The following is an 11,490-nucleotide window of genomic DNA, read 5'->3' as shown; positions in this document are numbered from 1 at the left end:
TTATTAAAAATGTTCAATAATCCAAAATAACGAAAAAAAGATAAAAAGAACTACAAAATATAAAATAACATGGTAGAAATAAATCCAAATATATTAGTAATGATGCTGGGTACAAATGGACTCAATGCTCTAATTAAAAAAAAAATTCAGAACAAAAAATTACTTATCCTGTTTATAAGGAATATACCTAAAATAAATGGCTATAGAAATTGTTGAAAGCTATTGGATGGAAAAAGATATACCCTTAAGTCCTAATAAAAAAAAAGGTTGATATAATTATATTAATAACCAACAAAAATAGACAAGGCAAATACAATTAGTAGAATTAAAAAGAATTACTTCAAAATGATTAAAGACTCAATGAGCAGAATGATCTAGCAATTTAAAAATTATATGCATATATTAACAAAGCCTCAAATTATTCAAAGCAAAATTTGACAGAAATACAATGAGAAATTGATAGATCACCTAAGTCAGAAAGTTCAACACTTCCCTCATAGAAAAGCATTTAAAAATATGAGGATATAAAAAAAAATTTGAAAAACATAATTAACAAAGTTGACTCATCAGCTGCAGAATGTACATTAATTTCAATCATGCACAGATCATTTATAAATATTTAACACATACCAGGCCATAAAACATGTCTAAACACAAATCCTTCCAGATAATTAAAGAGACTATTTCCCAAACATTTTATAAGACCAGCATTATCCAGATAGCAAAACTAGACCAACACGTTGCAAGACAAGAAAACAACAGAACAATATCTTTCATAAACATACATGTAAATATTTTCAACAAAATTTTTAGCAAATAATATCTAATGTTCATAAAAAAGATAATATAGACTCCTAACTCTGGGAAATGAACTAGGGTTGGTGGAAGGGGAGGAGGGGGGGGGTGAATGGGTGACGGGCACTGAGGGGGGCACTTGATGGGATGAGCACTGGGTGTTATTCTGTATGTTGGTAAATTGAACACCAATAAAAACTAATTTATAAAAAAAAGATAATATATCATGACCAATTTGGAATAATCTCAAGAATGCAAACATAGTGTAACGTTTAAAGATCCATGTAATTCACCTTATTAACATACTACACACACAAACACACACAATGACTGCAACAATGAAACACGTAGATCAATAGATATAGGGAAAAAGCATTTGTCAAAACCCAGCATCCATTGCTAATAGAAGTTTCCCAGAAAACAAGGAATTGAAGAGATGTACCTAATCTGATAAATGTGGTCTATGTTAAGCTTCCAGCTAACATCATTCTTAATGGTGAAAAGAAAATGAATGTTGTCTCTTAAGATTATGGACAAAGTAAGGATATCCACTCCCACCACTTCTATTTAACATTGTACTGGAGATTCCAGTCAGTCCACTAAGGTAAGAAAAAGATTAAATGACAACATTATTGGAAAAGAAGTAGTAGAATCATCTTTGTTTATAAGAACCAGAATGGTTTCTGTAAAATATCTCCTGGAATCTAAAACAAATAAGCAAATAAATCTAACATGTGAAGTTAGCAATATTGTAGGATATAAGATGAATATACAAAATCAATTGGATTTCTGTGTACTAGCAATCAGTAATTGAAATACTGAAGATACCATGTACCCTAGCATCAAAAACATTACTTAGAGATAAATCTGAAAAAATATACAAGTCCTTTACACTGAAAAATAGATAATGCTGAGAGAAATTAAAGACTCCCTAAGAAGATAGAGATGCCATATTCGTAGATTAGATGACTCGATGTTGTTAACTTGTCATTTCTCTCTAAATTGATTTGTAGATTTAATGTAGTGTCAATTAAAATCCCAGGAATTTTTTGTAGGTTTATATTTGATCAGACTGATAGTAAAATTTGTGCTGAAATGTAAAGTATCCAGGGGGTCCCTGGGTGGTGCAGTTGGTGAAGCATCTGACTCTTGGTTTCTGCTCAGGTCATTGTCTCAGCTTCATGAGATTGAGCTCCTGCCTCAGGCTCTGAGCTCAGTGAGGAGTCTGCTGGAGTTTCTCTCTCTCTCTCTCCCTATGCTTGCTCTCTCTCTGTCTCTCTCCTCTCAAATAAATAAATCTTTTTTTTTTTAAAGGAAAGTATCCAGAATTGATAAAGCAACATTGAAAATAAAAGAATAAAGTTGGAGGACTTTATAGTACTTTTCATTAAGAACATAAATAAGTGGGATCTCTGGGTGGCACAGTGGTTTGGTGCCTGCCTTTGGCCCAGATCGCGATCCTGGAGACCCGGGATTGAATCCCATGTCGGGCTCCCAGTGAATGGAGCCTGCTTCTCCCTCTGCCTGTGTCTCTGCCTCTCTCTCTCTCACTGTGTGACTATCATAAATAAATAAAAATTAAAAAAAAAAGAACATAAATAAGCATGGGTGGCCCAGTCAGTTAAGCATCTGACTCTTGATCTCAGCTCAGGTCTTGATCTCAATGTTGTGAGTTCAAGCTCCACATTGGGCTTCACTCTAGGTGAAGCTAACTTTATATATATACTAACATATATATATATATATATATATATACACACACACACACACACACACACACACATTTATATATATATATATACATTTTGAAAACGTATATATTATGTAGTGATGGTATAGTTGAGGAAGAAAACTAGTAAACTTGAAAAAACATACATATCCTTTGACTGAGTCTTTCCATTTCTAAGAGTATTCCCTATAAATCTGCATGTTTCTATGCAACAAGCAACAAAATGAAAGAATGTTCAAAGCAGCATTTTTCACATTTTCCAAAAACTGGAAAGAGCCCCTTAATAGTAAAATGGATGAATGGATTGCCATATCAATAAACCATAGAATGTTACACAGCAATGAAAATTAATGAACTAGTTCTATGTGCAACAATATGGCTGAAACTTACAATCTTAATAGTGAATGGAAAAGAGCAAGTTATAGAAAATGTATGCAGCATAATTGCATTTATATAGTATTCTAAACAGGCAAAACTCAAGTATTTTGCTTGGGGATGCATACCGAAGAACTAAAACTAAAGAAAAACAAGGAATTGCTTATAATCAGTGTCGAGATAATGATCACCCCAAAGGCCAGGGAATGGTGGGAGGAGCCGCGTGTGGGAGTTCTGGAATGTTGATATTATTCTTTCACCTGACTGATGTAATATTTCGAGGAGTGTTGCTTATAGCTGTTTCTGAAACTGAAAACACACTTTTTACACACTTTACTGGATGCACACGTATATTCTGTTTTATAATAGAAGAGTTTACAAAACCAACACCACAAGTCTTTGTAAAACCGAGTGAGAGGTGTTAGGGTTCCTTTCCTGGCCTGGGCCAGACCTTGTGATTTTCAAGCTTTGTATTAGTCTCTTATGAGGTGTCAGACGGCCAGCAGCAAAAGGGTTGGGTTGGGGGATGGCGTAGGCATTGTTAAGCACTACTCCAGCACTACTCATGTGTCAAAGGTTAGCTCTCAGAAAATCTCTGTTCCTACTGCTTGCACTCAACTATACCTGCAGCCTAAAACCTAAGGTCTCGAGACTGTGACTTGCAAGCATTAAGAGGAAATGTAGTGCTACTTGGAGCTGGAGGTAAAGACTCATAACTTGAGTGTAACCAGTCATGATGGAACACTTCACCTACTCAGTGGAGCCTGCAGATTGTCCCTTCATCTGAGTTGACAGCACTCAGAGCACCGGGTTGGCTCAGCAGTGAAGCAGAGAAAACGGTGTCGAAGTGAAAATAATCTGATACACAAAAATTCTCTAAGTCGTTATAATGGTAGAGAAATGTTATGGTTGGTGCAAAAGTAAGTCATTACCGGAGGCAAATGACTGAACTAAAGAAATTTGATTTCCCCTGGATTTTAACTTCATGGGTGGCTGCCTGCAAGAAAACTCAATATATCTCTAAGACTTCTGCCTCTTTGCCAATTTGACTGAAATCAGCCAATAAAAGCCAAATGATTTCATTCCACAAGAAACTAGGAAAATATTGGAAGGGTCTGTTTTTAATAAAAATTCAGAATTCCTTGAAGACTATGGTTTCTTTATCAAATCTGTTCATGGGATCATAAATATTTCAGTTTCTTGTGTATACAAGGGGGAACCTTTGATCCCCAGCTGAAAGAGGTCAGTTTGAGGTACAGCTTACACAGTAAACATCACCAGATGATGACCTACAAGAGAACTATGTCTGGTCACTTGGAAAGTGTTAAGTGTCTACAATGGCCAAACTATGGAAAGAGCCAAGCTGTCCATTGACAGATGAATGGACAGAGATGTGGTATATATGTAATGGAATATTACTCAGCCTTCAGGAAGGATGAAATCTTACCATTTACATTGACATGGATGGAACTGGAGGGTACTGTGTGGAGCAAAATAAGTCAATCAAAGAAAAACACTTATCACATGATTTCACTCATATGTGGAATGTGCGCAGGATCATAGGGGAAGGGAGGGAAAATGTAATGGAAAGAAATCAGAGAGGGAGACAAACAATGAGAGACTCTTAACTGAGGGTTGCTGGAGGGGAGGTGGGTGGGGGATGGGTTAACTGGGTGATGGGCATGAAGGAGGGCATGTGACGTGATGAGCACTGGACGTTATATGCAATGGATGAATTACTGAACCCTGCATCTGTAGCTAATGATGCTCTATATGTTGGCTAATTGCATTTAAAGAAAAAAAGAAAAATGTTAGCTTCTGCGATTAGAAAAGTGGTATTAAGGGGAAAAACTAAGGGAAGATTCCAATACCCGCCCTGGTTTAAATTTCACTTTCGGGCTGGCAAAGTCATGGGTTTGTTGGATATAGGGGAAAGGACACATAGATCATTGGTGTCTCTGTTGGTGTGCTCTGGCTCAATATTCTAAAGACAGAGTCAATAGGCTATTAGGGAAGGTCTAGACAGGACTCCCTGAGCTTTCTTCCAGTGGGCAAACAGTCCACAATTACACATTGGAAGTGAAAAGCAGGGAGAACGGCTCAATTAAAGGGTAAACTGCTTGTGGCCAGGGACCAGGCCTTCCTTTGATTCCTCTATTTCCCAACCCAACTTCCACTTCCTAATACACTCCCTGTGAATCATCCACTCAACAGTTATCACTTTGCTGACAAATAGGTAACTCGCTTACTGTGGGAGAAAGCAACAGTATGAGATATAAGTACTTTTTTCTTGCAGTCATTTCATCGGTCGATTCTATTTAGATCCGAGGAGATAGCATTTCCATTTCAAACCACAAAAAAAGATGTCTTGCTTACGTTAGGATTTACCTTCATCTAGGAAGGTGATCATGAGGAATTATTACCATGACTGCTTCAGTTCCCTGTAAATACTGAATGGTTTTCACATCTTCCTAGAACCACTTGACCCAGGCTTAAAAGAAGCAAGAAGAAAAACAGCCTGTGGGGATAAATGTGTTCTAATACTTTAGGAACATCTTGACTCCATTGAATTAAATACAAAGACCCTTACTGATTCTGCTAACTTCAGTCCCAGAAGTAGGATCAGCTTGAGGATGACCATCGGCTGGTGACTCTGCCTGTTTCTTTGCAATTTCCTGGCTGTATCCCCTTTTAAATAATGATTATGTCTTTCTGCTGCTTCTCTTATGGGAAAAAAAATGCCTGTAGTGGCTTCACATCCACATGCCACCGTGTCCTGAGGAAGAACGAAACTGTTCTTATTCAAAGACTTCTAAGAGAGTGTCCCAAGATCCATCCTGACTAGGTTGTCTATATTACTTGGTCATCTCTGGGCCAGTGCTTGTGGATGGAGGAATGAAGTGGGCTAATAAAACAAGCTAAGAGTGCTCAGCCTTGAAGCGGGGCAGAGTCAGTTTCCCTCACAATTTCCTAAATGAGTGAGAGCAAAAGCCTGAATCAAAATTTAGATGTTTAGGAAAGAGTAACATTATTCTAGGCACACGACAGAGAGAGAAAATAAGAAAGAAAAATAGCAATAGTTCTCTACTTTGGCTGCACATTAGAATCATCTGGGGGCATTTGCAAATCCTCATGTCCACACCAAAACCCTGGGCCAAATAATTCAGAATCTCTGGAGGGAAGGGAGAGGGCAGTGGTTCTTAAGCCTCCATGGTTGATTCCAACGTGACTCCAATAAGACCATTACATTCCATGGAAAGAGTCTATTACAGGAAGACAGAACTAGTATCTGTCAGCTTCTCTCCTCACGTGGGGACTTTGAAGAGAGATGAGTTGGTTTTATTCCCCAAGCTCTGGCAGCTTAAAGCCACCTGAGCTGACAGTTGTATTTCCCCTTACAAAGGGGCTTACACATAGTGGAATTATACTTTTCTAGCCTCACAATGAACAACACAAAGGTTACAACAGTGGCTAAATCCCACGTGGGAAGCACAGAGAAGGCCATTGTAAGCACTGCTTTTCCAGAGTGAGAGAAAATAGAGGGGGATTACAGATGGGTTTAAAATACCATTTCCTTCCCGCCACCATTAACGGTGTTTGTAGAGTGTGCAACGCTGCATCCCCCGGTCCAGCATGGTCAGCTGTGGCATGGCTTTGTTTTGTTCCCTTGTTCTCATCACTGTCCGTTCATCCATTCACAACTCATTTTCTCACTCTGTTTGCTGCTCTGGATTCTATGGCTTCCCTCCTGAGAATTTACCAGAGGAATCCGGCCGAGTTACAACAGAGAGAAACCAAAACACTCCTCAGACTCTTTCTTTCTTCTTCTTTTGGGAAGGGAGGAGTTGTAAGAGGAATAAAAAAAAAAAAATAGAAAACAGATTTTGCTTTCTTGTTCGACTTCTAAAACTGTTTGAGTTTCTTTTTGGAAAGTCTTACTTTCTCTTTCAATTTTTTTTTTTAAGATTTTATTTATTTATTCATGAGAGACACAGAGAAAGGCAGAGAGAGAAGCAGGCTCTCCAATTAGAGCCTGATGCAGGACTTGATCCCAGGACCCTGGAATCATGACCTGAGCCACCCAGGTGCCCCTCTTTCAATTTGGTTTTAAAGAGAGATGACAACAAGCAAAACATCATGAGAGAAGAAGCAATTTTCCAGAGTCACTCAAACTAAAAGGCCCATACTAGGACACATTGTCATGAAATTATTAGAGCCCTGGGAAAAGAGAAGACCCTCAAAACTTCCACAGAGGTAAAATATTAAGTCTCAAGCAAAAGAGAGGGAATCATTGTGGCAGTGGATTTCTGAACAGCAACTTTGATAGCAAGAAGATAATGTTCTTCCAAATACTGGATTTTTCAAAATTAGTAAATGTGAGGTGTATTGTAAGCAGGTATGGGAACAAGAATATAGAAAAGTCAAATAATTAGAAAGCAGAAAGAACACATTCATTAGAGCCACCTTAATGGGTAAGGGAACCAGATTCTGGGGCTCCAGAAATCTTCAAAAGTAGTTTAAGGGTCTTTAATCTAGTGTTTCGCCATTAACCAAAATCAGCTGCTTCCTGGTTTTTGCTATATTCTCTCTCCTCCTCTGACTATCCATTTTCCTTTTCACTCCTTCCTTTATACTTGTTGGTTTTTCAATTTCTTTTTCTTATATGAATTGCTGGTCTTTTAAACATGCAGTGGTTCAAAATTTTGAGAGGTGAAACTTGATTTCTTCTGCTTGTCTTTTCATGCCAAGGCACATTATAGGTCGCTGAATAGCCTTCGGATTAATCAGGTTCTGACCCCTAATTATCAGCTGAAGATGGTGGGAGGTTGTAATACATTTAAAAACATGGCAAATTTGTCTTGTGTGGCCAGGGCTATGAACAGGGCATTTCTATTTTTTGCAGTGGTTCTTTATTAGTATCCTCTGGGAGCTTATTAGACATGCAGATTTGGGGGGCTTGACCCCAGATCTAGTCATTTGGAAACTGTGAGGGTGGGGCACCTGGGTGGCTCAGTGGCTGTGCATCTGCCTTTGGCTCAGGTCATGATTCCAGGGTCCTGGGATCCAGTCCTGCATCAGGCTCCCCACAGGGAGCCTGCTACTCCCTCTGCCTATATCTCTGCCTCTCTCCGTGTCTCTCATGAATCAATCAATAAATAAAATATTTTAAAAAAAGAAGAAAACTCTGAGGGTGAGTGTCAGGCTTTTCTGTGTTTCGGCAAACCCTATGAATGATTCTGATACATACTAACATTTGAAAACCAGAGCTATAGCATGAATATTTAGTTTACATAATCTCTCTGGATCTAAAATTTTCCAGTGTAAGAGGCAACAGGACTTCTCTTTCATTTTTCCTCTCTGAAAATGTAATGGAATTTTGTATATTATCTTTTCTTAGCTATGAGTTGTGCGTGGATGGAAGGCAGGTGTATGATTAGATGAATGCACATTCTCCAATACGACAATACTAATATACACAAAGCTTCTAGCACATTCTGTCAATTCTCTAGGTAGCAATAAAAGTTTCTTTGAGTATTTCCAGCCATGGGAAACTCATTGCTTTTGGTTTAATTCGACCAACTCCCCCAGTCATAGAGCCATACTCTTCCCACTAGAGCAATGCAAAATGAATTTAGATTTGACTCTCACTACTGAGAGTCTAGTATATGTCTTGTTATCTCTTTTGGATCTCCCAATTACTCTGTGTATTAGGCATTTTTACACCCTTACTGTGTGTTAGTCCTTGGAATATTTGTAGAGACTCTTATTTATCTCTTTCCAAGGAAAACAATCCCAGCTCTGTCAGTTGCTTCCTAATATGAAATGGTTTTAAAACCTTTCAAAATTCTGGTTGGTTTCCCCAGATGCTCAGTTCCTCATATTTCAATATTTAAATATTCCACATGTAAGCAATGGTCTGACACATGTAGCATATTACCTCCTTTATTCTGGATGCAGTATTCCTATTAGAGAAACCTAAAATTAACCTCAATTCCCAGCCATATAACTGTGGTTCATGTAAACTGATGTCATCACAGGTCTCCCCTGACATGATTTTTTTTTTAACTGAAGTATATTTTACATCTGTTCCTATTAAATATCATTTTAGTAGTTTTAGTCATCATTCCAATCTGTCATGATTTCTTTGAACTTTGATTCTATCTTCCTTTCTTTTTATTAGCTATTCCTCCCATATGTCTATCATCTGCAAAGCTTATAATCATGCTTTTATGTCTTTGTTCAAGTTGTTGATAAAAATGTTGGGTGGAAGAGATTTCCATAATAATGCACATAATACTAATATTTTATATTTGCATGGTGCTAAAGCAGTCATAAAACATATTCATATATATGATCTCATTTGATACTATAATCCTGGATGGTAGGAAGGGCAACCTTATTTGCTTTTCCTCTCATTATGGATAAAGAAAGGGTGCTAAGAGAACATGAGTCACACTGCTGCTTGTAGAGAGTTAGTAGTATAACTTAAGTGTTTTAAAGAGGCTTTTGTTTAAGGAGGCAGTAGTAACCCAAACTTGAATCGTGGACAACTAGCAGCCAAAATGAAAGCAAAGATGCTAAACCAGAACTCAGACAACTATGTCTGTGAAATCAAGCTGAACTTATAAACAGTTCTAAGAAACTATGATCTGACTTTGCATCCTTTTGAGGTCCCACAAGAATACTTAAGAGCTTTAAATGCACCAAACTGGAACATATATTTGCAAAACCATTCCTTGCTTCCCTGGATGGTCACCAAGATGCTTGGCAAAGCATCCAAAGAGTGGGGCTGCTGCCCTTTGTGGGGCAGGCAATGAAGAGGTTAGAATTTGGAACTTGACTAAACAAAATGTATCTGTACAAGATATGAGGATTTTGTACAAATAATATGTACTCCCTTTTGTGGGACTTCTTTTTCTACTGTCAGTGATGCCAAAACTGGGAAGCAGTGGAAAAATGGACGGACCAGGCTATGGAGAAGAGGAGGAACCATTGCATACAATATTAGGAAAGACAATGTTTGCAAGAAATTGATCATCACTGGAGGGAAACTATTTTTGCCTCATGTGGACAGCAAGTAGACATCTGGGATGAACAAAGAACAAGTCCTATATATTCAATAACCTGGCGATTCAACAGTATAAATAATGTTAAATTTAACACAATTGAGACATTTTCTTGGAAAGCTGTGCTTCTGACAGGAATATAGTACTATATGATATGAGGCACACTAGTCCTATAAAAAAGATCATCTTAGATATGAGAACAAATGCAATTTATTGGAACCCTATGAAAGCTTTCATTTTTACTGCAGCAAATGAAGATTAGAATGTACGTAGTTTTGATATGCGTGTACTAGACATTCCCCTAATGGTACATATGGATCATGCATCTGTGGTGCTTGATGTGGATTACTTTCCCACTGGGAAAGAGTTTGTGTCTGCTAGTTTTGATAAATCTATTTGAATCTTTTCTGTGGACAAAAGTAAAAGCAGGGAAGTCTATCACGCAGAGAGAATATAACATGTTAACTGCGTAAAATGGTTTTCTGACAGCAAATGTATTATGTGTGGGTCTGATGAAATGAACATTTGTCTATGGAAAGCTAATGCTTCTGAAAAATTTGGTGTGCTTACAATCATGAGAAAAAAAAAAAAAACAGCCCAAGATTATAACTGGAGTTTGAAGAAGAAATTTCAACATCATCCTCATATAAAACACGTTGCCCATCACCGACATCTACCAAAATACGCCTACAGCCAGATTTAGGAAAGAAGCTCATCAATGAAAGGAATTGAATTGTCTCAAACATAGCAACCCTGGAACTGTGTTGATGGTGTCAGAGAAAAAGAAACAGGCAGTTATGAAGTAATACTTGGTATTCCTACCAATCCTGATATATAATTATTTGTTACATTTAAAAAATGTTTATTTATTTAAGAGAGAGAAAGAGAGAGAGAGTGCAGAGGGAGCAGAGGGAATATTGGGAGAAAGTTGAGCAGACTCCACATTGAGTAGAGAGCCACAATGCAGGGCTTGATCCCACCACCCCAAGATCATGACCTGAGCTGAAATCAAGAGTTGCAAGCTTAATTGGCTGAGCCACCCAGGTGCCCCTTTTGTCACATTTTGATTTGCAAACTCTGCAAGTAAAAGTGCTGGGTTTAGAATAATAACAAACAGTTCAGTTCCATATGTAGAGCACTACCCTGAGAAACTACCTTGAAAGGTGGCCTGGTTGATAAAACTCTCCGACATTTTATCCTTGATCTTCTTTCTTTTTTTCATTGAATGATACAGTATTTGCAAACTAACATACTTTTTACTGTTAGAAATTGCAGATATACTTTGATCTATTATTGTAGATATACTATACATTTGAATTTACATTTAAGACCAGATGTCTCTTTTGTTACCTTTGATATTACTTTGGTAATTATTACAATGATTCTTTCTATGATTACACATAACATGTGGAACAATTATGTCAGAACTTTTTTCAATTCAATTAATTTTCTGTGTCCTATTTTTATTTGGCTTTTCGAGCTTTTAAAGATGATCAGCCTGTGTTTATATAACTTTTATAAATA

The 11,490-nt window shown here is 37.5% G+C and overlaps 1 pseudogene; it reads left to right on the top strand.

Annotated features, from left to right (window-relative positions):
* Nucleotides 1-9,462: 9,462 nt before the first annotated feature.
* Nucleotides 9,463-10,772, top strand: LOC112913777 (DDB1- and CUL4-associated factor 13 pseudogene; annotated as a pseudogene).
* The last annotated feature ends 718 nt before the right edge of the window (nucleotides 10,773-11,490 follow it).

Source organism: Vulpes vulpes, chromosome 1 (genome assembly GCF_048418805.1).
Source record: "Vulpes vulpes isolate BD-2025 chromosome 1, VulVul3, whole genome shotgun sequence".
Lineage (NCBI taxonomy): Eukaryota > Metazoa > Chordata > Mammalia > Carnivora > Canidae > Vulpes > Vulpes vulpes.
Note: the sequence above shows the minus strand (reverse complement) of the source record. Positions and strands in the feature narration are given on the sequence as shown.